This window comes from Cygnus atratus, chromosome 3 (assembly GCF_013377495.2).
Source record: "Cygnus atratus isolate AKBS03 ecotype Queensland, Australia chromosome 3, CAtr_DNAZoo_HiC_assembly, whole genome shotgun sequence".
NCBI classification, from domain to species: Eukaryota; Metazoa; Chordata; class Aves; order Anseriformes; family Anatidae; genus Cygnus; species Cygnus atratus.
In genome coordinates, this window is record NC_066364.1 from 2,021,645 (window position 1) to 2,049,097 (window position 27,453).

General features: G+C 49.1%; 1 protein-coding gene across 17 annotated transcripts in view; it reads left to right on the forward strand.

The window, feature by feature from the left end:
* The first annotated feature begins 1,522 nt into the window (after positions 1-1,522).
* EXTL3 (exostosin like glycosyltransferase 3) overlaps positions 1,523-27,453 on the forward strand; it is a 130,537-nt gene continuing 104,606 nt past the window's right edge. For 5 of the 17 annotated variants that reach the window (XM_050709580.1, XM_050709584.1, XM_035563588.2 and 2 more), the window contains exon 1: positions 23,387-23,511. The gene's annotated coding sequence lies outside the window, so the exon portion shown is untranslated. Of the gene's footprint in view, positions 1,704-23,332; positions 23,512-23,795; positions 23,876-27,453 lie in introns of those variants that run through there. The other 12 variants (XM_035563585.2, XM_050709591.1, XM_050709588.1 and 9 more) reach the window with 10 other exon arrangements.

Sequence of the window (27,453 nt, forward strand, 5' to 3'; positions counted from 1 at the left end):
CCCTCAGCTGCACTAATTACACTGGCTGCACGAACTCACCCAGCTGCATTAATTACCCTCCAGCAGCATTAATTGCCCCCAGTTGCATTAATCACCCCCTCCAGCTGCATTATTTGCCCCACAGCCACATTAATTACCCACCCCAGCTGCTCTAATTACCCCCAGTTGCATTAATTGCCCACCCCAGCTGCATTAATTACCCCCAGCTGTATTGTTTACCCCTAGCTGCATTGTTTACCTCTAACTGCTCTAATTATCTCCCAGCTGCATTAATTACTTACCCCAGCTGCATTAATTACCCACCCCAGCTGCATTAATCTCATCCCAGCTGTATTAATTGCCCCCAGCTACATCGATTCCCCAGATGTTTTAATTACCCACCCCAACTGCATTAATTGCCCCAGCTGCATTAATTACCCAGCTACACTACTTAACCCAGTTGCATTAATTACCCCCTAGCTGCACTAATTACCCCAGAGCTGCATTAATTGCCCCAGCAGCATGTTACCCCCAGCTGCACTACTTACCCCAGCTGCATTAATTACCAGCAGCTGCAGTATTTACCCCAGTTGCATTAATTGCCCCCAGCTGCACTAATTACCGTAGAACTGTATTAGTTGTTCCAGCTGTATTAGTTACCCCAGCTGCATTAATTACCCCCAGATGCACTAATTACCCCCAGAGCTGTATTAATTACCCAGCTGCATTAGTTACCCAGCTGCATTGATTACCCCAGTTGCATTGATTAATTACCCCCCAGCTGCCCTAGTTTCCCCAGAGCTTCACTAATTACCCCTCTCAGCTGCATTAGTTGCCCCCTGGCTGCACTAATTACCCCCTACCAGCTGCATCGATTACCCCCCAGCTTCACTAATTACCCCCCCAGCTGCATTAATTGCCTCCAGCTTCACTAGTTACCCCTTTCATTTGCATTAATTGCCCCCCGGGCTGCACTAATTACCCCCCAGCTTCACTAACTACACCTCCCAGCTGCATTAATTACCTCCAGCTTCACTAATTACCCCTTTCAGCTGCATCAGTTGCCCCCCAGCTGCACCAATTACCCCCCAGCCTCACTAATTACCCCTCCTAGCTGCACTAATTACCCCCAGCCTCACTAATTACCCCTCCCAGCTGCACTAATTACCCCCAGCCTCACTAATTACCCCTCCCAGCTGCATTAATTGCCCCCAGCTTCACGAAGTACCCCTCTCATTTGCATTAATTGCCCCCGGGCTGCACTAATTACCTCTCAGCCTCACTAATTACCCCTCCTAGCTCCACTAATTACCCCGCAGCTTCACTAATTACCCCTCCCAGCTGCACTAAGTACCCCCCAGCTGCACTAATTATCCCCCAGCTTTACTAATTACCCCCCAGCTTTACTAATTACCCCTCCCAGCTGCACCAATTACCCCCGGCAGCACTAATTACCCCCCTGAGCACTAATTTCCGCCCCCGCCGCCATTTTGTGGTCCAGCCACCAGAGGGCGCGCGCGGCGCGGCCTCGCCGCCGCCTCCCACAATGCAGCGGGACGGCCGCGGCTCCGCGCGCCTCCTGCGCTCGGCTGGGCTCGGAACCGCTCGGCTGGGCTCGGGACCGCTCGGAACCACTCGGAACCACTCGGCTGGGTTCGGCTCCGCTCGGCGGGCCGCGGCCGCGGGGTGAGCGCGGAGCCCCGCGCAGCCCCCGCCCGCCCCAGGTAAGCCCGGCCCCGGCGCCGCTTTTATTTCTCTCTTTTTTTTTTTCCTGAATCTTGTTGCGTCTATTTATTTATTTACCAATTTAGTTTTTAATTTGACCTTTTACTTTAATTATTTTTTCCGCTTCTTGCATGCTGTTTATTTGTTTACTCTACTTTCCCCACCTCACCTTTTTTGCCCAATTTTATTTATTTCACTGCATTTATCGTCAGTTCGCCTTCCCTAGTGTACCGCAGTTATTTGATCCCACTTCTCTTACCTTATTTCACCCGATTCCTCCTACTTTATCAATTTCACCCCCCTTTCTCTTACTTTATTTCCCCCAATTTCTCTTGCTTTAATTATTTCACCCCATTTCTCTTGCCTTATTTCACCCAGCTTCTCTTACTTCATTTATTTCACCTCCTTTCTCTTACTTTATTTCACACAATTTCTCTTTATTTCACCCATTTTCTCTTTGTCTATTTCACCCTCTTTTTCTTACTTGATTTCACCCCTCTTTCTCTTCCTTTAATTATTTCACCCCCTTTCCTCTTACCTTCTTTCACCCATTTTCCTTTTCCTTTATCTATTTCACCCCCTTTATTTTACTTTATTTATTTATTTCACCCCATTTCTCTTACTTCAGCTATTTCACCCCCTTTCTCTTACCTTATTTCACCCCATTTCTTTTCCTTTCTCTATTTCACCCCATTTCTCTTGCTTTATTATCAGTCTCCCCCCACCCATCCCTTGGACATTTCCCCCCCCCCCCCGTCCCCATCCCATCCCCATCGATTTGGGTGCTCGCAGCCCCCCGTGGGGCGAGGGCTGGCGGCTGCTGCTGCTGGGGTGGTTTTGGGTCAAAAACAAGCAAAGTTGGGGTCAGCTCGTGCCTGGAGGTCCCGCTGCGTGCAGGCAGCTGTACACATAGCGGGCGGGGTGAACGTTGCTGTGAATTTGGTGATTTGGGGAAAATTGGTTGCTTCTAAAGGGCTTCAGAGCCCCCTGTGGGCATCCCCTGGAGCAGAGGCTCGTGCCTCTGTGGGCTCCCCCAGGGTGAGGCTTCCTGGGAGCCCATGGGTGCCATGGTGCGGTGTTCCTGGTGCCTCGCCGTGGTCTTGTTTTGCCTCCTCTTCGCCCCAGGACGTCAGTCGGGAGGGTTTGGGGGGGCAGGAGGATTTGGGGAAGTGGGGAGGACCTGGCCTCCCCAGTACGGCCTCGCTCTGGTCTCTGCACCCGGTGCCCTCGCGCTGCTTCCCGGGGCTGCTCAGGACTCGCCACCTCTCTCACGTTGTGTTTTGGGTTGGTTTCTTGTCTAAAAATCAGAGATTTGGATAACCCCCCTGCTAAGGAAACACTTCTGTGCCAGGGACTCCGCAGCAGGGGGGCTGGAGGATGCTGTCTGTGGGGGAAGGCGGTGTAAGTCGTGCCCCTGGGAAGGGCACCCATAAAAACACAAAAACCCTGAGATATTTTTCTCCCTGTCGCCATCCCCACTTCTGTAGACCCGGGACCAGGAATTCCTGGGAATTTGGGCTGGAGGCACCGGTGCCATCGTTTGTAGGGTGCTGGAATGGTCCCGGTGGGTGGCAGAGAGCTGGGATACTGAGGGAAGTGGGGTTTCAGTGGGGAAAAACCAAAAACGCTGTGTCCTGCCCCAGTGTGTGCTTCTAGGGGACACAAGGGGGCACGAGGCCCCTGACCCCATCGTGATGGGACCTGTGGCTTTTGCACGCAGCGGTGCCAGCGCAGAGCCCCTGGCTGAGGCTTTAAAGCGGCATAATTCGTTAAATGAAATCCAGTGTCCTCTCTGACATGTTTTTGGGTTCTTCGTGCTGGTCTGCGTGCTTTGGGGAAGGGGGAAGCGTCGTCATCCCTGCAGAAAAGTTTGACGTTTAGCAGCAGATGAAGGCGTTGCTCCGGTTCGGCTCCTGTCTTTGCTTTTTTTTCCACTTTCCTGCCCCCAGATCAGTCATATACGGCCAAAACACGAGCCTGAGGGACCCGCTGCTCCCGTGTCACCTCCATCCGTGCTCGTGGCAGCGGTGATTCGGTCCCCGGGACGGCCAGAGCATCCCGAAAAGGGTTTTGTGCCCGTGGGGTGTGTTATGATTGAAGGCTCACGGTTGCTTCCTTAATCTCTTCTATTTCCCTGCTCTCCCTTGGGAAAGGGATTTCCAGCCCTGTGTCAGTGTTTGTCTTTATTACATCTCTTGTCACTCTTCCGTGGGTCCCGGGAGGTGATCAGTGTGTGGGGGGGGAGATTGATAATTTGCTGCCAATTAGCGGGACCAGGACAGACCCGGTGAGCTCCGCGATGCAGCGCGGCCTCGGGATGCTTTTTTCCTCCGCCGTGGGTCTGAACCTGCCCGGAGCTGCTGCAAAACCTTCAGCCGCCTGCATGGGATGTTCCTTAAAAATAAAGGCACTCCGGGAGCTGCTCTTTCCCCCCAAAACAGCGTTGAGACTCATGCTGGGTTGTGTTCCTGCTGGTTAAGGGGTGACTCTCTTGTTAGTTGATGACATGTCTGCGGTAGGAAATTAATAGGAAAAGGCTTAAAATTAATCAAGGGAGGTCGATAGGAGATGCTAACGAGCGCTTGCCCTTCCCTGGGGCTGCCAGGAGGCAGCTCCGCGCCCGGGCGGCCTCCGCGGGCGCCTTGACTGGAGGCCGGAGGTGCAGGGCAGGCGTAAACCCTGTGATTTAGGTGAGGAGAAAGCGATGAAATAATCGCAAAGCTGTTAAACAACACCCTGAGGCGAAGGCGGCGGGCGCCGAACCCCGCTGCACCTTCCCAGCGCTCTGTTGTATTTGCATAAGCTCCTGATCGTGGTTCCTTGTGGTCCTGCAAAACCCTCTGATAAAAGCGGTAAAATATATTAAAAAAATGCTTTTTGGGGACGCCTTGGGCTCTGCCGTCCTGTCCCGGGCTCTCAGCGCCTCGTGGCTCTGCCATCACTTTGAAATCCCGAGCGTGCGGCCTCGTGGCTCACCACGTCGTTCCCCGGGCCCGGGGATTTGCAAGAGGTTTGCCAACGCTGGTACAAAAATCAGGAGATGTCAGCATGTTTGTATTTTAAAATCGACCCCACAGAGGAATCCTGTGGGGACACACGTGCTGGCTGGGGATTTGGGGTGGGGGGGGCCACGTGTGGGATCGGGGCCAATACTTAGCATTTCCATCACTCCCAGCATATTTTCTCACGCTTGGCTGGCATTGGAGACACTTCTTTTAGCTGAAGATCAGAAAACTCTGGAAAAAAAGCACCCCCACCCCCCGAGCAATTCGTTCTCCCCCAGCTTTCGTTTCACAGTTCGTCTTTCTTTCTGGCTGTAATGTCTGCTGGGGTTTCTGGCTTCCTAAAGAAAAGGTGGAAAAAAAAAAAAAGGAAAAAAAGAAGAAAGCAGGAGTTTAATAATAGATCAAAAATGAGATTAAGCAGTAAGTCAGCCCTGCCCTGCACTCTCCCTTCCCAAAAAGCAACCGAAAGAAATTGCAAATCGCCTGGAAAGAGGGGAGTGGAAACGGCAAAGATGAAACCTGATGTGAAGGATGGATGAGGTGTTTATATTTTATTTAACAACTGTGTCCTGCCGCCCTCCCCTGGATTTCTGTTTGAGGTGAATAAAAGAGCAGGGCTGAACTGGGATGGGGAATCGAGCCCTGCAGGTGAACGCCCGGAGCTCTGTGTGCTCCTGGAGGTGGCCTCCAAAAACCACGAGGCCTTGCAAGGTGCAGTTTGCCTCCGATGGTGCTCGGACCACGTTCTCTCAGGGGTTATTAGTCACCGGCAAAACCAGAGAGGGCCTTTCGGCGTGTCTCGGCCTGGAAGGGCGTTGGATGGAGGCTCGCACCTGATGAGGCACGAATCTCCTGGAAGGGAGGCTCAGGCCTGGCACCAGGCGCTGAGGCCGCCAACCCCGGGCTTGTTGGTGTTGGCTGCGAATCCTCCGGCTCCTCTGGCGCTCGATTTTGGTGAGGCTGTTGTCGCAGGCCAGGCGGGATGGCCTCGGCTTCTTCGCCAGCCCATGGAAAATCTTGGGAAATGCGGTTCGCAGGGAGCTGCTGTCCTGCTGGCTCGGCCCGAAGGTCTTCAGAGGCAGCGTGGGCATCAGGTAGGGCTCAAGTGAGCCTCGCTGGAAGGGTTCCTACACGGTCTTGGCTGGAGACAGGATAGCAGACCTTTAGTCTGACCCAACCTTGCTGTTCCTACCACCTTGTTTACACCCACAGTGAATAAAATACCAAAAGGGATACGAGGCACAACCGGTCCCCTCCAGCATCATCCTTGTCCAACACAACACAGCCCAACCCGGGTCATGCCGTGGGGATAAAGACCCAGCTGCAGGCTTTTTGGGGCTAAATAGGCCACTTCTAGGTGCACACAGTCTTCTAGCCCCATGCTCCTGGAGAAGGAGGGAGGCTGGGGAGCTTCATCCATCTCAGCTGCGGGTGGTAAGGACGTGGCAGGAGGCGAATGCAAGCGGCAGTCCCACGCGGGGGGCTGGCACATGGGGCTGGGGATGTTCACTGAGGGCTGCCAGAGCAGGAGAAGAGGCAAAAGCTGCCTGCCTGCTGGAAAGCACTGCTCCCACGTGTTATTAGCAGCCTCTCAGGTCTTAATTTGTCTTCTTTGTCACCACCTTGGGCTCATCTCGGTGCTTTAGGAGTTGGAGGAGAATCTATTTCATTGCCCGCTGGGCTGCTGCTCTTGTCTGTTCTCCAAAAGGAAGCAAACCAGATGTGCCAGAGCTTAAATTCAGGGGGAAGAAAATCCAGAGCTTGGAAACAGCCCCTTTTCTCAACAAGGAAGTGTTTTTGCCGTCCACCTTTTCCTGAGGCTGAATGGGTGTGAAGTGCAGGGAGAAGACGGGGCACGGTTGCCTTTGCTGTATTTTCAATGTATTCCAAAAGCAGGGCAGTTGGGATTTCTTTTCAAGTTGCTTTGCCAACTTTGGGTGGAGAAAAAGAGCTGAAAACCTTGCCTTGGTGGATGTGGGATGGAGGCAGGGATTATTTTATTTACCTGTTTATACTGGTGATGCCCCAAGGCAAAACAGCGAAGCCGGGGCCGTGCTGCCCGCTGCGTAGGGCTTTGAAGAGCGCTCTCCCCCCAGATCCTTTTTCCCGGCGCCGACAAGATGAGCACCAAAGATCCGTGATTGAGTCAGCAATGCAGATGCCATCAAACGGCCGCTTTATTCCAGCGCATGAATCAGAGCACAGCAGTGGCAGAGCCTCATATCCTGCGTCTCCTGATAACAATGCGGTTACCTCTGAGGAAAGAAAACGCAGAGAGATCCCAAAACGCGGAGAGATCCCATTATCCCGCCTCTTTGGGGCACCTATAACTCATTGGCACCAGTGGTCCTTATTTTATTGCAACTCTTGCAATAGCGGGTGTGGGTTATTTTATTTTTTAAATCCTACGTCCTGGAGTTAAAATGTATTTTTTAAATACTTGTGGAAGTGATCCAGCATGTGCATATGCACTCGGACATATACGAGGGGATAAATAGGACTGTTTGCTGGAGCACAAGCAACTGGTGTTAACCCCTGTCCGACCAGTAAGAGCAGCGCGTGCCACCAGCATGGGTGCCGACTGCTCACCCTACAGGCCTTTTTAATGCTGCGTGCATCGTGTTCTTGGGGAGGAAGGGGGATTAGCTTCATATGGCCTTAAAATTATTCGTTTGCCTCCAAACTCATCTTAATTTCCAGGCTTTTCTCTCCTTCGGTTCACTTGGAAAGTTTTATGCAGGGGTGAAGCCCTTTATCCCCAGACGTTTTCTGCTTCTCCCTCGCAAGGCTTTTCCATCCCCAAACACCGGGGTTTTGACGGCACGGACCGCAGCCAGAGCAGCGACAGCGTTTCCTTCTATTGTTCTGGTTCCCCCCGCGACGTCCACGCGCTGCCGCTGGCTTTTGCATCAGCAGCCTCCCTTCTGCTGCTCCCCGGGGCCCGTCTGTGTCCTGTTCCTCCCGTTGTCCCACTTCTGCACGCGGCCGTGGTGGGACGGCCAGGCATGCGACGGCGCGGTTTATATCCCTCAAACCAGACGAAGTGGTGACATTTCGCAAAGAGATGGCTGGATTGTTCCCTAGTGGCAGAGAGGAATTGTTTAAAAGACAGTTGTGCTGCTCTGGCGGCGGTGGGGGTGCGAAAGGACAATTTCTCCCAAATCCCTCTTTTGGAGGAGCTTGCTCGTTCCTTGGGATTTTTTAACCAGCGACTGCAGAATTTGGTGGGGGGTAAAAACCATTTCCGTGGTTCCCCATCCGTAGATTTAAGGGAGAGCTAGTTCAAATGCTACATCAGAAATCGCGCGGCAGAAATGCGGAGACTAGACATTAAATAATTAGGAGATTGCACAATGAAGTGCTGGAAGGTTTCGCACATGACACCAACCTCTTTCGATCCAGCTGAAGCTCTGCAGAGATCTGTGTGAAAGTTCTGTGCAGCCAGGCTGGAGAAGGCTTTGCTCCCTTCTGAGCCTTTTTAAGGAGAAGAAAACGGGAAGGAAAAATCATGTTGCGTCCCCAAAGACTTTGTATTCTCTAAAGCTCAAGCGTGGGAGCTCTAAGGTTCCTCCTATTTTACAGTGTTTGTATGTGCTGGGAGAAAATGATCTAAATTAATTGTTATCTTTTCTCTGCTTCCCACATCTTCAAAGCGCTGCCATCCAGCCAAGCTGCCTCCTATCAAATCAGGAACGTGAAAAAAGAAAAAACCTTCCAGACTGTGACCGAAGATGAGAAATGTTGCTCCCCAGGGGTCCGTGTCCCTGAGGGCTGCATGGTACGAGCTTTGGGCCATGAGATGATGAATGCAACTCCACAGTTGCTCGTTCGTGCTCCAGCAAAGGTGTGCTTTGGGTGTAGGTATGTCCAGCACTAGAGCTGAGCTCTCTCCAGCTCCTATGTGAACGTCCTCCACTTTTTCTGCTGCAGTTAAAAACAATCGGAGGGCTGCTGGTGTTTTGAACAACCTTGCCCACCTAGGAAATTATGAGCTTGGATTTGTTCAATCGAATATTCCAAAGATTAAGAGTGAAAATAGCTGAGCTTGTCAGCCCCAAGGAATTGTGTTGCAGCCTGGGCTCAAATCCATCACCTGGAATCGGGAGGCTCTGGCAGGGTATTCTTCATCCCTCAGCAGAAGGCATCGCAGTGAGATCGTTTAACTGTAATTCATCAATTTACCAAGCCACTTGATTAAGTGGGGGTTGGAGAGAGGCTGAAGGGAGCGCGTCTGCCTGTTGTAAGGCATCTCTGGCCACCTGAGGACTTTTTGGCTCGTGTGTCCGTTGCCTTTCAAGTCTCCGGGAAAGCCCATCAGGAGGAGAGCCCAGCAAAACTTATTCACAGTGGTGGTGAAATGAGAGGAATTGAAGAAATAAAGGAATTCATGTGTTTGAGCTTTTCCTCTGCATGCTACAGCCTCAGCACCCCTTAATCATAGTCTGAAGAGATCCTGGAGATGTTGGAGTGGACATCTGCAAAAAAAAAGGGGCTTAAGTAAGTTAGGGGGTTCTTTATGAATGTGGCATTTTGGAAATTCCCTTATTCCATAGTACATCCGAGTACTGATTTTTCTGGGTGCCCGTGCCAAAACCTGTAGGTTGTTTCTGTGGGTGATCTCTGCTCGGAGCCACGGCGGCACTCCCCTTGTTTTGCCCTTACGATCAACATCCACGTTGTTTTCTTACCAGATTAGACTCAGCCTCATCCAAAGTTACCAGGCGTGTGCGTTTGCGCCACCCCAATAACTTCAGAGCCTGCCAGAGTATTTCAGTCAGCCCTGATGAAGAGATGCAGGTCTGCAAGGGTAATTAAGGCTGCACAGGATGATGACAAACAGGCCCAAGGGGCAGCCCAGGTACCTGCGGAGCCTCGGGGAGAGGAGCAGCTCCAGCTTGTGAGAGCAGATCCCTGGCAGTGCCCACGAGGGACCATGGTGGTCTGTACTGAGAGGAAAACATGTTCTTCGTTTAAATGTGGTGGTGGTTCGGGCAGAAGTGGCTCTGGAAGAAGCTGGCTGTGCCAGGGAGCTGTGCGGCTCTGCGGGATGCGTGGCCGCTCGCCTGCCTCCTGGGGAGTCGCAGCGAAGGACTTCGGCCAGCCAGGGACGCGAGATGGCGAGCGGGTCCTTCCATATGGGCTCCTTGCAAGTCCTATTGTTTCCTTTCAACAAAAGCGAGAGGGAAAATGAGAATTCATTTGATTTTAATAATAAAATACCTCCAAGGAGATGAAGCAGAAGAAACTGTTAACAAGAGGAATAGCTGGAGATTAAAAACAAATCGTCTCTTGCACGCACACGCACGCATCCAGGCGCCTTCTCCTCACATAACATGGGAAAACTAAATTGAAAATGAGCCTCTACAAATTGTCAGGAAAGGGGGAGAAAAAAAAAAAAAGAGGATGAGTCAGCTCTAATCCTGCCTATCTGAACCAAGGGGAAGCCTGCCTGGTGCTCATGACGGATTTTTGCAGAGAAGATAACGCATCAGACTGATGACAGCCCGTAGGAAATACTGCGAGCGGCCCAAAAATTGCTGGTGGGTACTTGAATGTCACCGACTGCACCGAATGAATTGTAGGGCTGAGTCGCAACAATTTCCCTAAAGCTGTGCGTATTAGCATACAAATACCGAGGAAGCGCAATCTCTGAATTTTTTATCTGCTTCGGCTCGAGAGGCAGACAGGCGTATTACCGATGTGTCATCCATTTGAATCAATTGTCAGCGCTGCGTCTGTGGAGAGAATGCATCGGGGTTTATTGATAATGTTATTAAGGTGCTTAAAAACACGAGTGTGTCGGGTTTATTCTCCCTTCAGTAACATATTGTTGTTTCTAGCACTTTTAAAAAATATTTTTCCAGTTCTGGTCTCCTCCGGAGATCTCTGCTGAGCGGAGCATTAGTAATGGAGATGCTCTGTACTTCCACGTTGCCTTTCCTCCAAGAGTTCGTTATAAGCCTGACCTTGTTCTGTAGTTTTCTTGAAAATTTTGAGGCAATTCCATTTGCTAGAGGAAAAGCTGAGGTATGGAGCGATTCTGGGAATCTTCCCAGGGTGGTACCAAAGGTGGAGATGAGAGTTTTAGGACTGTGATTTACCGACGCTCTGATGAGTAGCTTCTGCTGTTCGTGTGTGTTGCTGTTGGGTTTCTTTTGCCCTGGTTAAACCACATCAGCTGAAATGCAAGTTAGGGGCCAAAACTTCCTGTTGATCTCCGCTGTACTATCGCTGCATCCGCTTTGTTTCCTCTGCTGCTCTGCCCATCGCTGCCTGTGCAGAGGAGATACAACAGCAGTCTCACACCCACTTGAGAAGTAATTCTATAAATTAAGGGATTCGGGGTGTTGGGGGAAATATTTTAGGTAGTAGGTGTCTCCAGGAAATGCAAAGGAAATTCAGCCGTGTGATAGAGAGCAGTGACTGGGAGCCCAGCATTTCTGCCTTGTGCTCGTCTGTTTTTTAAAATTCCCTTTTAGGAGCTGTGGCAGATGACTTCGGCATTTTGCCTCTCTTTCCATCTATAAGCAGTTCCTGCACCTACGGAGGTGGTTGTGAGGATTAGTCACTGGTTTCACAGCCCTTTGAAGAAGGCGAGTGGTGTACAACAGCTCCGTGGCTATTAATGGTACGGCTTACTATGAGAATTTTTTACAGCTGAGCTTAGATACGCCAGGAGGGAGCCCCAGCAAGCTGAAACGGGCATCGCTTCGCTGTTCTCACCCCGGCTGCTCCATCCAGGTGATGGCAGCGGGTTGTCTGCCCTCAATACTTGGCTTGTGGGCTGCGGCAGGAGCCCTCCCTCTCCTTGCTCCTGGTACACGTCCTCCCCTGGCCCCCGGCCACAGCGTCCGCCAAGTTGAAATCTGGCTCTGGGCTTTTGGCTCCTTTCCTTCTACGTGTTTTCAATTTTGTTGGCTTTAACAGATCCCGGTGGCATCTTTTTATGATGCGCTATATTCAGCTTCTTCTATTGCTTCTAGTACAGTAACACTCCTGAAGTTCAACCTATTTTTTTAATTAAAAAAAAAAAAGGACAAAATGTAGTATTGTTCTGTTACACTGGGAGAAAAGGATTTTGAGAAAGAAGCATTCTTCTTATTCCTGAGCTGGACTCGATGGTCCTTGTGGGTCCCTTCCAACTCGGAATACTTTATGATTCTGTGGTCTTTAAATTGGAATGACTTTAAAACTCCACACAGTGGTTTCGGTGGAACATTCCTGTAGCTGGAAGAGCAAATTATAGTTTTTCTTGCTCTCCAGGGAGCCAGTATTGGTATTGATTAAACACGTGCGTTGCCACCTGTTGGACGATCTCAGAGTTTCTGATGAGCTCCTTGAGTGCCTTGCTCTTCAGACCTGAAAATTCAACTGCCCAGTGCTTACCAGAGTGCATCAGGTATGTTCTGCATCCTCTCCGATGCCGTGAGCGTGCTTCCACAGGCATTTTCGGCAGGACTGACATTGGCAGAAGCAGTCGTGTGCTCCCCTTCCACCTCTGCTCACTGGTGTTGCTCTTCGTTCCATCTGCTCACGACACAGGTGGTGGGCAAATTGAGCTGTGGGAGCAATCTGGGTTAAAAGAAGACATTTAATGAAAGAGGTTTTGCCACATTCCTTTTACTTTAGGATCATCTTGTCCTTTGCATGAGAATAGAAATTAATTTCGTTTCAAGTTCTGAAAACCTGAAGACATGCTGAATAGATAAAATTGTTTCTATATATAGGCTGCAGAATTCCTTTGTGCAATGAAACAGTTTGTTTTCATTTAAACCATGTATTCAGCACATTTAGCTTAATTTTATTTAACTACAAATTTTACATGCCATTTTCCTACGCTCTAATTGTTTTTTTTTTAATTGTGACATAAATCCTAAGTACAATTAAAAAGTCAGGCTAGTCATTAAGAAACTTCATTTACCATTTTTAACATAAAACGTGTGAACTTGCATACTTTATTAATTTATACAAATGCCCAGCTGAGAAAGTAGGACAGCTCTCCAGTTAGCCAAAGGCCTGATTTACAGAGAAATAGCCCTTTGTTGTTCTTTTCCAGCAAAAGGCAGCCTTTGGTAAGGAAAAAAAAAAGACTAAAAATACAAAGCAAGACAGTTTAAATCAATCACTTAGAACTGAACTATTTTCTCTGGTTTGCATCAATAAATCCTGTAGTCATGGGAGAAGAGGTAGGGTGGTTGAAAAAGGATTGTTGGGCAAGTTAGCAGCAGCGATCCTCAAGGTCTGGTCTCAAGACCGCTGTTAATTAATGTATTAACAAATGGAATAGCAGAAACTAATGGTATTTGAAGAGGTCATCAAAATAGGAAAAATGGGATATAGCATAAAAAGAATGAATGAGTTCGGGACTGTTTGTGTTAAGGGAACATAGTGCAAGCTCGGATGCAAAGTAGGGTTTCCTATATTGGAACTGGACTGTATAGGATAGGATAACTGTGATATACCGATGCCAAGGATACATACCGGGATCACGTTTGTCATCCAAATTATTTCCACTAGGGATAATGAAATGAAGGCCACTGCAGAAGGTGTTAGTGAGGTATTGTTTAAAACGTACTCTGTACTCCTTGGCCGCGCAGGGGAGGGTGTCTGCTGGAAATGATCTGGAGAACAGGGCAGCTGCTTCACAACCCCATTAGGGGAGCTGGGATGGTAAGCCAGTGACAAAAAAAGGCAGAGAAAAATGATACTCCTTCTCTATAAATACACTCCCATAAACACCAGAGAGGGAGAAGAGATATTTAAGTTAAATGACAATTCAGGCACAAGAACAAACAGCTCTGAATATGTTAAGGCTGGAAATGAGCAGAATGCCTCAAACCAAGTGAGGCTCTTGAATAGCCTTCTAATGGGAATTGTGTAACGGGCTAAAAAGCTGATTACTGTGAAGATGGAGCCTGATAAATGTATTAATGGCATTATGCGATGGCATTGACTTCAGCATTAAGGGATCAGGCTCAGGATTTCCGTCCCGCACTTTTGCAAATATACTTAAGGATCCTGCAGGTGAGAGAAAAAAAGCTAGAAAGTTTTTGTTTAAAAAAAATATATGCAAAATGATTCAGCTTTGAGTTGGTTTCTCCGTTTCTAATGCACTAATAATAGAACTGAGTGAGCTGTGGAAAGAAGAAAGTATCCTTTCTGCCCTGCAAAAAAGCACAGTTGGCAACTGTTTCCCTATTTTAGTGGTCGATTTTGGCAGCAGGCCTGTCGTGCTTAGATATTTATATAAATATATATACATATATATATATATGTATATTTTCCAATTTAAATCATTTTGGTACCTTATAGTAAATTTAGGCCTTGAAATAGATTGTGCTTAAAAAGATGACATTTATTATTATTTAACTTTGTAATGATGCTTTCTAAAAAACCTGCAGCACTTAGTGCTCACTAGAGTTTCTTATTGATCTCGTCGTTCTCTTTATTGATCCCCATTTCCCCCCTCTACCAATAATTCCCCAGATTTCTTGCCGCTTTGCTAAAATCCCAATAAATAAGATCTAATGCCTTTTTGGCCAAAGAGCCCCGTTATTTTATCGAAGGCAGGTGCCAAGTTATTTTAGCACAACATAACTTTGATCTGGTGGCGCGTTTTACACTCCGTATTTCCATGCCTTTTATGTTTCCATTCAAACTCCGTCCTTGAGGCTTGTGTGCAGCTGATGCCATGGCTTCCCCGAGTGCTGCTTTCTCTAGTCCTTCGTCCCAAAACGGGGAAATTCTGCGTGGAGCCCTCTGCAATTTGCAAGGACCCCTGGCTGGAGGGGGCTGGCATTGATGGTGTGCCGCGTTGTTACAGCTGAGAGCACCCAATGCGCACATGGGCACTCAAACACAGGCTGGGGAGGTTCGATACCGGTTGTTCTCTGGATACCCAGTGCCCTGAGCTGGTGGAAGGGGATGGGGAGCAGGATGTGGCCTTCGCTATTCATGAGGAAATGGTTGGCGACCTGCTAAGGAGCTTGGATGTGCGCAAGTCGATGGGGCCGGATGGGATGCACCCAAGGGTACTGAAAGAACTGGCGGAGGAGCTGGCCGAGCCGCTTTGCATCATTTATCGGCAGTCCTGGCTATCGGGGGAGGTCCCAGTTGACTGGCGGCTAGCCAATGTGACGCCCATCTATAAGAAGGGCCGGAGGGCAGACCCGGGGAACTATAGGCCTGTCAGTTTGACCTCAGTGCCAGGAAAGCTCATGGAGCAGATTATCTTGAGGGTCATCACGCGGCACTTGCAGGGCAAGCAGGCGATCAGGCCCAGTCAACATGGGTTTATGAAAGGCAGGTCCTGCTTGACGAACCTGATCTCCTTCTATGACAAAGTGACGCGCTTGGTGGATGAGGGAAGGGCTGTGGATGTGGTTTACTTTGACCTCAGTAAGGCTTTTGACACCGTTCCCCACAACATTCTCCTCAAGAAACTGGCTGCTCGGGGCTTGGACTGGCGTACGCTTCGCTGGGTTAGAAACTGGCTGGATAGCCGGGCCCAGAGAGTTGTGGTGAATGGAGTCAAATCTGGTTGGAGGCTGGTCACAAGTGGTGTCCCCCAGGGCTCGGTACTGGGGCCGGTCCTCTTTAATATCTTTATCGATGATCTGGATGAGGGCGTCCAGTGCACCCTCAGTAAGTTTGCAGATGACACCAAGCTAAGTGCGTGTGTCGATCTGCTCGAGGGCAGGAAGGCTCTGCAGGAGGATCTGGATAGGCTGGAGCGATGGGCTGAGGTCAACGGTATGAAGTTCAACAAGGCCAAGTGCCGGGTCCTGCACCTGGGGCGCAACAACCCCAAGCAGAGCTACAGGCTGGGAGATGAGTGGTTGGAAAGCTGCCTGGCTGAGAAGGACCTGGGAGTACTGGTTGATAGTCGGCTGAATATGAGCCAGCAGTGTGCTCAGGTGGCCAGGAAGGCCAACAGCATCCTGGCCTGTATAAGAAGCAGCGTGGCCAGCAGGTCTAGGGAAGTGATTGTGCCCCTGTACTCGGCTCTGGTGAGGCCGCACCTTGAGTACTGTGTTCAGTTTTGGGCCCCTCGCTACAGGAAGGACATGGACGTGCTCGAGCGAGTCCAGAGAAGGGCGACCAAGCTGGTGAGGGGTCTGGAGAACAAGTCTTACGAGGAGCGGCTGAGGGAGCTGGGCTTGTTCAGCCTGGAGAAGAGGAGGCTCAGGGGCGGCCTTATCGCTCTCTACAGTTACCTTAAAGGAGGCTGTAGCGAGGTGGGGGTTGGTCTGTTCTCCCACGTGTCTGGTGACAGGACGAGAGGGAATGGGCGAAAGTTGCGACAGGGGAGTTTTAGGCTGGATGTTAGGAAGTACTTCTTTACCGAAAGGGTTGTTAAGCATTGGAACGGGCTGCCCAGGGAGGTGGTGGAGTCACCATCCCTGGAGGTCTTTAAAAGACGTTTAGATGTAGAGCTTAGCGATATGGTTTAGTGGAGTACTTAGTGTTAGGTCGGAGGTTGGACTCGATGATCTTGAGGTCTCTTCCAACCTAGAAATCTGTGTCTGTGTCTGTGTCTGTTCCAGCTTACAAAGATTTCTAAATTTTAACTCAGGTGTTGTGCAGACCTGGTTGAAATGCTGCTGTCCTGTGCTGCCATGGCTGAGCGGTGGTGCAGCTCATTTAATAAGTCTGGGGGCTTGAGCGTGGCTCTCCCTAATCGCCTGCGTGTTCTCCTGGCATTCCCATGCGTGCTTTTTATTCGGCTCCTCCATTCAGGATGCAAATGGCAGATGGTTTTTGTTCTTTGGTTTCAAGACCTCGTTGGAGCCTTTCAGCTGTGCAGCCCGGTCAGCTTCACAAACCAGTTAATTACCTCAACTTCCCTTTATGAAACCAAAAACCTCGCAGACCTGCTTTGATTTTGCTTAAACCGAACCAATTTGTGGAAAGGAGGCTTGAACTGAGTGATCACAAGCAGCTCTTATTATCACATCCTCGCTGTTTGCCAAAAGTCCGCGGCAGCATCACCTCCTGTTTGTTCAGCGCCTATTTTGTGGGGAAGTCTGTCAGCTCTTACATCCAGGGCTCGCAGGGCCCCGCTGTTAGTATTTGTTCTTCCTTCTATATCTGGAATTTAAGGCTCCGTTATCAGCCAATTCCTAGGAGTATTTCTTTCTCGTCATTTTAAAAGGCTCTCTGCACACATCCAAACCTGACGGTGGGGTCTCCAGCGGACCTCTAACACGATCCCGGTAGACAGCCTTTTGCAGCCTTTTCCCCAAGTGACTTTAATCCGGACTGATCGTTTCATGCGTGCTATCGCTTTGGATTTCCAGCAAACCCAGCTGATTCACTCAGCTGCACAGCATTGTCCCAAAACATTATTTAAGCAGAGTTTTGGGATCGCATGTTTTGGGTTACACGTGTAGCGTGCACACTCAGGTCTGGCTTTGCTTTGGGGTTTTGAGGTGTTTTTTGTGTTTTTCACCATGTGTATGTGTTTACTGACCTTCTTGAACATATTCTGACTATAATTTCTAACAGATCTTTTTCTAACGGTCATGTAGGAAGTATTATCTCCAGTTTCCACTGTGGCAGCTGAACCCGGGGACAAATGAAGCAGCTGACTTAAGCACGCGGGTCTGCGCCAGCGGAGTCTCGGTTCCTGGAGTTTTCTGTCTCCTGAAGCACTCTCGGCAATCTGGCAGGTTGTCAAAGCCCCTCAAATTGTGCGTACTCGAGGGTGAGCTGAAGTGCTGGAAACTCGTGGCCTCGAGTCTGGTTGCTTGATGCAACAGAGCACACACTTAAAATGATGCTTTTGTACTTTACCGAGGAGGGGCTGAGCGACTTGTTTTGCAGTCGCTTTTAATTTGAGTTTAAATACTGCTGAATGCTTAATTAAAAAAGTGCTTTTGGTAGACGAGAGGGTAATGCACAAGCTCCGCTGCAGTTACAGCATGTAGGTGGTTAGGGATTCTGCTAGATACAAACGAAACGATTGCTTCTTGTTAACTCCTGTTTAAATATAGTTCAAATTACGGAATATTTAGTAGAACAGAATAAGCCGTGGCTTGCCAGCTTTTTCATACCAGTAGTTACCAGATGCTTCTGTATTTATAACCTCGCCATCTGTTCCAGGGTGGAGTTTGGGGGTAGTCTAGGTATTTGGATGTGTCTTCTTTCTTGGGTGTCTCTGGAAAACTTCAAAGCATCTGTTCTGAGATGAAGGGAAGCATGGTTAGATGTAGTGGTTAAAGAATTCACGGGAATTCTACAGAAATGCGGCAGAGCCCTTGGCACAGCAGGGCTCAGGCACTGAAGGAGCCTTGACCAAGGGATTTTGTCACAATCATAGCTGAGATCCAGCGTGGTCTTTGCTTGGCTGTCACCAGACTGGGTTGCTGCTTCCTGCTTCGAAGCCCATCTTTATTAATAGTCACTGAAATTTCCAGGAGCATTGTGATATGAACATCTCTTAACGTGCTTTTTTAAAAATTTCTGTAGATAAATTTTATTTAGACACAGATATTTTTTTTTGATGCTGGGTGACTCATCTATTTCTTTTAGAGTGATAAGAGCTAAGTCTAGATAAAAAGAGAAACGAGCGTAGCATGTTCAGACAAATTTGCTCTCCCTGCTGCACATCCCACAAGGGCCGAGGTGTGGATAGGAGAGGAATAACCCTTTGTAGGACAGATAAAGGAGCTCAGCAGGTTATTTAGTCTTGGAGTTATTTAGTACAAATTTAGTCTGGGAGTTATTCAGTACAATAAACTCCTGTGCCATGAACCCACCTGTTTATTGGCTTGTGTGGAGCACCTTTCTTCTCTGGGTACCACCGTCACGCAGGCTGCTGGGAGTAACAACTTGCTGTTAATTCACCTGGTTAGGCTTGATTCACACACTCTGACGGAGTCATGACTCTGAATGACTCAAAGCATTTCATTTTTTTAGGTAGCCGTAAAAAAGGCAAAGGAGATCAGGGCTAGGTCCACAAAATTGCTGTGGAATTGCTGGGAGTGGTTATGGGCACGTGGGGCAGGAAGACAACACCCTCCGCCTTCATCCTTGCACACCACTGAGCTCCACCAAAGCCTGGAGGGACTCGTCATACGGAATTTGGTTTGCCGGTAGTTTTGGGGACGGGCAAACCCACGTTTTGGTCAATAAACTACTTGTGAAAAATACTCACCCAGTGCTAGTAACAGCTTTCAGTCGCTAATGATCTGGGACACGCTGGGGGAGGAGGGAAAGCTGCATGTCTCATTACCCATCCTCTGAGCCATCTGGTCTCTCACGGTTTATTTGTAACCACCGTCCTAATCTCTCCTAACTTCATTGTTGCTGAAATATGAAAATTGCCCTTTTAGGCCTTGGGGTTCTCGTGAAGATAATAACATAGCGTGGTTATGTAGGGGTTTCTAAACAAAGCATAATGCAGTCATTTAATGAATTTATCTAGAATGTTTGCTCTTAATAAAATGTGTGGCGGTGCAACTCGACATACTCTGAGTGTGATCCATAATACTACGCCTTAAAACAAAACCTTCTACCCCATTTCTTGCCTCGATTTTTTTTTCTTTCAAGTAGCTATGTAAAATGGGCCTTCATTAACAAGGGAACGGACGTTTCTTTTCCTCACACCTTTTTACTACCAGGCAGTGTCCTCTAGCACCCCAGCATCTTGCTGAAAGCTTTCCCTGCGTTTATAGACTTACTTTCTCCTGCCATCGTGATCCGCTTTCCCTGTGCAGGACGCTGAGAGTTCCTTGTCCTTGCTCTTCGGATTCCAGCTGGAGCTGTGCTGGGTCCAAGCCTGCATTAGTATTTGAGAGGAAAAAGTCTTTGCACTTTATGTCCATGTGTCCATTCTTATGCTAATTTTTCCCTTTTTTTATTGTTTATTATTACTATTCCAGTATTATTTGGGTTCTTGCTGAGTTTCCCTACATGCTCTAGCCCTTGCTTTGCTTTATGCCCAGCAGTAGGGTGTATTGTTGAAGTACTTCTTGTGCCCATGGAGTCTTCAACATAACATGCTTTATTTAAACGTTGCCTACCCCTGAAATGCAGCTACTTACACTGCAAAGCCTGACAACTGCTTCAGCAGCATAAGCAGGACCAGGCCACTACTTTTAGGACATAAAGTAAGGGGAAAAAAAATCCATATCCACTAAAAGCTGCAGGGGAGATTGTAAATCGTCAGAATGTAACTACCTAAACTGGAGTTTGGCCAGTATTCCAGATAAAGATTTCCTCTCTTGTGAAGTGTGCCGTGCGTTATCTGATGGACAGAAGCGGACAGAGGCTCAGCAGGCTTGAAAATTTAGGTTTGCCGTGTAGGTGTAGTTGTTCCATAGGGGCTGAGAGATGTTTATTACCTGTTTAGCACCTACAGCAACCTGGGGGCTAACAAGCGACTGAATCCTATGAAATCTGATGGGAATGTCTGAGGTTAAGAGTGCAGTCTATATCCACAAAACTCATGAAATCCACAGATGTTCAGGTTTTGGTGCTGTCTCCTGTGGAAGGGAGGAGAAAGAAGTTAAAAAAAAGGTTTACCAAAAGGCCCATAAGTAGGGAAAGGATGAAAGTTCAGGGTCCTCCCCTCCAACTGTTGTTCTCTTGAGGATCAACGGATGTTTTTCTGAGGTTTATTCCAGGCCATGGAAGCGTGCCATGGATCTGTGTGTTGGCTGGCTCTGAAACTCCTTAATACCTGCTTGAAATGACTCGATGTAATTTATAGCACAGAGGAAACATCGGTGTGTTGGATGCGAGAACCACAAGTGGGATGAGAGGGGGAATTTGGTGAAGGTAAGGGAAAGAGGTCAAGTGGGGACTACTGAAATAGAGAAAAAGAGGACACAAAGGAGTGGTGGCATCCACTGTATTAAATTGCAGCTGCCAACTGTAGAGCTACTTAAAAGGTAACACAAGGGAGATTGCCAGCATGAAATTATACACAGGTGTCTAAATAAGTTGTTCTGTGAGCAGAGGGAATAATGAAGCCAGTTTTTCTTAGATTTTGGCTTTACCCTATAGCCTCTGATGGACAGTATTTCTTCCCTCTCCTGGGGTGCGTGCCAGCACAGACCCTCACCACATTTCCTCTGCTAGGAAAGGAGTCATGCAACTTATATTTGTTTAAACTGTTATTCATTGCAGCTTATAGACTGCCTATTAGGATCCATTTCTGAGGTAATACCTTATGTGTGCTCTTGGATATAGTGTATGAGCAGGCTGTAAGAAAACAAAAGCCTTGATAGCAGAAAGGGTGGGAAGTGAGGTTGTTTGAACACGATAATATTTCTGTTGGGATACACGTAAGGCAGCTGAGGAGTTTTAGCTTGATGGGAGGGAAACGGAAAACTCCCCTTTTATGCTGAGCTCCTATTGCATTGGAATAAGAAGGGGTCAGTACATGGAGAAGGGGTTTAAATCTGAAACTGCCTACATCAATGTAATGTGCAGCAGCCTTGAGACTACTTTGAAGGAAGGATTTGCCATGCTGGCTGCTGTTCCTGAGAGCTTGTTTCCTTTTGGGAGTCGGGATAAGAATTGGTCTCTCGCCTTGTGTCCTGACATACAAGTTCTCCAACTGTATTTCTTCCTCAGCCAGGCCCTGAAGGGATTTATTGTCACCTTGCATCCTCAAGCAGATCTCCAGGTAGAGCAGGATGGACAGCGTCTCCTCATGTCATGGCAGGTGTCGGTACACGAGTGTGCTGGGACAACACGGCTGTGTCCAGCAATTTGGGTGATAACCTTGCCTTTATACTGGGCAATGGCTTAATAATCTGTCTTCTTTTTCCTGGAATATATAAAATATTGTTTGTGAGATCCTTTGAACATGCAGTACCTATGCCTGCCCTTTTGTACACACGTTCCCTGTTCGTGAGATTTCCTTCTGTATTCTTTAACAACATGTAGACCTGCTCTCCCCCTCACCCCCTATGGTTTTTTCATCTTGGTATAAAAGTTAGTTTCTTTACACGTGTTAAATGACTGTTAAAAAGTGCAGAGCAGTGGAAAAGTGGTTTCTTGCAGCTTTCAAGTGCTCATGTTTTATTAAAGCTGAGATTCCTGGAGACACACTACAGTTGCCACCCTATGCACTCCTATGGAGATAAAACCTCGTTTCTTCTGTCACATTCTTTAGTCCCCCAAAAGTTGTCAGTTTGGGTGCTTTGGGGTGAGACTTGATTCCAACAGATAGGATTGCCTCTCAAGGGGCCCCAATACATATGCAAAATTAAAGTGCATAAAATAATAAAAAGTACTGAAGCTCCGTTTGGCTTGGCTTTCTTGTAAGATGATAACTGGCACCATCACTTGCCTTTTTTCTCCCCTTTATTTCCTCACCGATTTTTTTTTTCTAATTCTTTTGCTTCAGTCACCATCTTTTGGTATGTTTGGTACTTGTCAGCCTACATTTTACATAGCTGCTCTTACTTAACAGCATTAATGCTGTTGTCAGCGTAAATGCTGTTTAGTCAGAAAAGGAAGGTTAAAACCACGAATGACGTTTTACACCACTATAGTATTTAAACCTCTTTTGTCGAGATTGAATCATAATTTGTGATATTAATACAAACTGTCCAGATTGGACCTTGATGTAACTTGCTAATGAAAGGAAATCGGCGGTGATGGTGTAGTACCAGTAAGCAGGGTCTGTAATCACTTTTACATCTCTGTATCAGCATCCTAGCATATACTTTTCACGGGCCCTTTTACCAGAAACCACCTGAATATATCTCCAGGGGGTTGATGGCAACCTTTGCAGTCCCAGTGGAGGTTTGACCATAGAGCCGAGGGGTGACTGAGCTCCATGGGTGCACCTTCTGCCTCTCAGGGCTGCCGGGGCACAGCTGGGGGCTGCTGGGGCACAACTGGGGGCTTGTGGAGCATGACTGGGGGCTGCTGGTGCACAACTGATGCCTACTGGTGCACAACTGGGGGCTGCTGGAGCACGATTGGGGGCTGCTGGGGGCATGATTGGTGGCTGCTGGCACACAACTGCTGGCTATTGGGGTACAATCAGTGGCTGCTGGGGCACAACTGGGGGCTACTGGGGCACAGCTGGTGGCTACTTGGGTACAATGGGTGGCTACTAGGGCACAACTGGGGGCTACTTGGGGTACAATGGGTGGCTGCTGGGGCACAACTGGACGTTACCAGGGCACAACTGGGGGCTGCTAGGGCACAGCTGGTGGCTTACTGGGGCACAACTGGTGGCTATTGGGGTACAGTGTGTAGCTGCTGGGGCACAACTGGGGGCTACTGGGACACAGCTGGTGGCTACTTAGGTACAATGGGCGGCTGCTGGGGCACAACTGGGGGCTTGTGGGGCACAGCTGGTGGCTACTTAGATACAACTGGTGGCTATTGGGGTAGAGTGGGTAGCTTCACGGGCACAACTGGGGGCTACTGGGGCACAGTTGATGGCTACTGGAGCACAACTGTGGACTACTGGGGCACAGCTCGGGGCTACTGGGACACAACTGGGGCGGCGGGGGCCGAGCCAGGCGCTGACAGGACCCGGGTCGCTGACAGGACCCCAGCCCCTCACGGCGTCCCCTCGCGCCCGCCTTTAGGCGGGAAAAGCGCCCGGGCGCAGGGCGCATGCGCAATGGCCGGCGCCCACCTCAGGGGAGGGAGGGAGGCGCCGCTCCGCCCCCTCCACCATTTAAAGGGCCAGCGCTCCGCCTCGGCCGGCCGCCCCGCTCGGCGCCGGCAGCGGGCGGCTGTGGAGCGGGCGGGCGGGCGGGAGCTCTCCGGCCTCGGGCACTTCGCCTTGTGACGGAGCGGAGCCGGGACGCTTCGGCAATTCTCGGTAGTTTCCGGAGCGGCCTCCTCCTTCGCGTTTCTTGCTCCCTAAAGCCCTTCGGCAAGTTCCGTCAGCGCTTCGGCTGTCTCCGCTCGCCCTTCGGCTCAGTCCGTTAAGTTCCGCCGCCACTTCGGCAACTTCCGCCGGTCCGGTCGGAAATGGCCGAAGACGTGAGGGAGCCGGCGGTCTAAGGGGAGAAGCCCGGCCGGCCGCTCGGAACGAACCAACTGCGCGCCGACGGCGGGGGGGGCCGGGGGAGGGAGCGGGGCAGGGCAGGGCGGGGGCAAAGCGAGACAGGGGCCGCGGCTCCCCCCCCCCCCCCCGCCGGCCCCGCGGCTCCGCCGGGAGGGCGCAGAGAGGGCGCCGAGAGGTAGGCTGGACTGTACCACGTACCGGGGGGCGGGGGGGTGTTGATCCCCCCCATGGCGGGGCAGGGCGTGTGAGGGGAGTGGTACAGTCCGGGGGCACGGCCCCTGAGGGCTTTTATTTTTTGGGGGGGGGGGGGGAGGGGGGTATCCTTGTTTTTTTTAATTATTTTTAAGTGTTATTTTTCCAGCTGTTCTCCCCTAAAACGTAGGGGTCTCTCCCTAATAAAAAATCCTGCTGAATAGTGGAATTAAAATAAATTAGTGGAATTAAACTACGTTAATGTTGGTTAACGCGTTACCGCTGCCTGCGTGACACCCAGTTGTGCTGGTCCCCAAGGAAACAGTTTTGTCTGAAGGGGCCAGAAGTGGTTAAATTAGTATTAAATTAGTATTAAAGGTTCACTAAAGCACAGTGTCCTTCAGAGAGGTGCTGCTCTGCTGCCGCGTTGTCAAAATTCGTAGCTCGTGTGGGCCGGTGGCCTCATCGGGTAGTTTGGCTTGAAAATCGCTGGTTTCTGTGCCATGAGGCCATTTAATCTGTAAAAAAAAATGGAGATTAAATAAGTCTGTTTCCTGAAGTGGGTGTCACATTCAGGCAACTATCTGTTTTTGGGGAGAAATCTGCGTGTGTGAGGTGCCAGAGTCTATCACACGCATCACAGGCGTGTTTTGATCAGTGTTTGTCATGTGTCTGAGGTACTGTGTCACGTGGAACGTGTTTTGTACGTTGTCACGCTTCATCAAGCGATGAATAATCCTAAAACCTCCTTCTATTAATCACAAATAGACTGCAGTGTGATTATGTGGGGGTGGGAGAAGTGTTTTCCCCTCACAAATCCCCTAACCTCACGTGCCACCCACGGGTCCTGGTGTTACGTGTGGCTTTACCCGTATTCAGATGCGACTTTGTGATGTCTCTTTTCAGGTTTTTCTTTCCAGAAATCAGACTTTGCATTGGTTCAGTTCAGTGTTAAGAGATATCGGAGCAGGGGTAATTGACTGCCTTCATTTGAGCCTGGTACAGCCAAATTCCTCTGGCAGCATGGCTGTGGTACTGACAGCCCTCGAACTTCTCGCTGCCCTTTTGCAGAAGGGAAGTCCAAAATAGTTTTCTGAAGTTCTCTAATTTTGCAAGCGGAGACTGTTAGCTCTCGTGTTTGTTTGCACGTGAGGACGGCTTTTGGCAGTTGTTAAATCAGAGCAAAAGCAGCAGATACAGAAAACAAGAAAAACGTGGTTGTTGGACTGCTGTGGTTTAGGCTGTTTCTCAATGATAAACTGCAAAATCGGAAGGCTGTTCTTGTGCCGCTAAGGTGGGATGGGAGAGATCATCGTCTTCCGTGCAATGTTTGTTGCGTGGATCTCTGGGACTGTTCAGACAAGGATTTAAATGGTGTTGACGCGTTCCCAGGGCTTGCTTGCACACAGGAAGCCAGGCACCATCTTGAGTCTGTTTTCCACGACTATTAAGTTTTGAAATCCCATGATAACGTTAAATTTTTCCTCCTTGCTGTTTGACTGCTGTCACCCATCCCAGCTGCCTTGCCTCTTTTCCCAGGGCATTCCTTTTCCTTCCCACAACGATTTCACTGGGGTGGGAAGTGCAGCTAACCGCATGCGCCGGCTGTTTGAAGGCGAGATCACAGCAGTCAAATGCGGATTGGCTCCTAGTCCAGAGGCAACCTTTCTGCTTTGGAAACCCCCCAGGAAAACAGAAGTGGAAGGGACCTCCCAGTCATTGGATCCAGTCTCAACAGCAGATTGGTTTTCCTGGTGCTTGTCGTCTCCATTCCCTACCTGTTACCTGTGCTAAATACCCCTCTTCGGCTCAGGAACAGACTGAACATTGTGAAGCAGTTTCTAATGCTGAGATTTTAACCCAGGTTGGATTTTTTGCTGTTACTTTAACGAATTAATTCTAACCCAGGTTGGGATCCTTATGTCCTAACCACCTAGCAAGCAAAATACGTGTGGTTTTTGTTTCCTTGAGAAAAAGACAAGTGATATTCACATGCACGCTTAAGCATGTGACAATTTATGGCAGGTAGGAATCTCTCTGCTAGTATGCAGGGATAGCATTCACGTGGGATTTGGGATATGCAGCTGGGATGTCCAGCTGTCTCATACAACCCATGCTGATGCTGGCTGGGCTGAGTACGCCTGCAGTGCTGTGGTTGCAATTTAGATGTGTCCTCAAAAGCGGAGCCCACAGTTTTTTCTCCTTGGAGAAGACGTTAAAGTACTGTTTACTGGTGATTGCCGTGGTTGAGTTGGCTCCTGCAGCCTAGACGCCTGATTCTCAGATGCAAATCAGGTGGATGTTGGTGGATGCTGCCTGCGAAGAGGTGCAAAGCCAATTTGAGGTTTTGGGGCTTGTTAGGAAGGATGAAGACAGAAGCATGTACGGCTCCGTGGCTTACAGCTCATCGATCCCTGCGTTGCCCGGGTGTAGGAAGCCTTGAGTGCTGGCCAACCAGGTAAATTGATGTCAGTACACAGCAGTTGCAGGCCCGGTTTTGAAGGGCAAATCGAACTCCCATTTTTCTTAGATCATTGCTATTAGTTAATTAATGCCCGTTACCAGCGAGAGCAGTTCAGAGGTCTGACTAATCTGTCACAAATGGTTTTTTGAAAGCATGTTTTGTAGCTTGACTTGCTGGACAATCCCTGCAAGATTATTCTAATTATATATAAAGATATTGGAACTTTCTTTATATATATATATATTTATTTATTGATATTTATTTATATATATATATAAAGTGCATAGGTGTGCTGGCATTTCCCCCCCCCCCCGACTCGTGGTGACTGGCAGTAGGTTTCTCAAGGCTGTGTTGATACGTGCAGTTGAAACTGTGAAATGGCCTTTCTCTTGTTAACGAAATTGATTGAAATACAGAGAATTGAGACTCATAAATCAAGAAGATTAACGTTTTCTGCCCCTCTGGGGGGAGGGAACCCTAAGACTCCCACTAGGGACTACAGATTATCTGTTGGTTTGATGTCAAAGCTCCCTGGGAAACTTGTGAAGTGGTTTTAATTAGTCTCAGGACTTCTGCCCATCCTACCGGTTTCTTTAAAGGTTGGGATCTCGTTGCATGGAGGCGGGTGTGCATGTTTTTTTTTTCTGCCTATCCCGTGCCCTTCCTTCCCTTTCCGTGAGTTTTGACGCATGAAGAAGCTGGCTGTCATTTTTCTACAGATGCAAGCGACCGCCTGAAAGCAGAACGTGGGATTAACCAATGAACGTAGGAAACCCTCTTAGGCTTCTTCTAATACGAAATCCTAAATAACCTTTCCTGCTGTATAGGTAACGCTTCTTTTTGTTTTTTCCTGCAGAGTTTCCAGCTGGTTAGCCTTTTCCCTGCCTTGTTTCATAAAATGCTTCTCTTCCTGGTTCAGGATACTTACAGGTGTCTTCCCATCCGACATTCTTCTCGGGGATGCTGGCAGTGCAGGTAGCCTGCGGATTGATCCCGCTCCTGTTGCATCTCGCTAAGAGTGCTGCTGTGCTCACGAGCTTGTTCTGACACCTGGCTCTGTAGGATGAGCTTTGTGCCAGCCTTTTCGTGCTGCACGA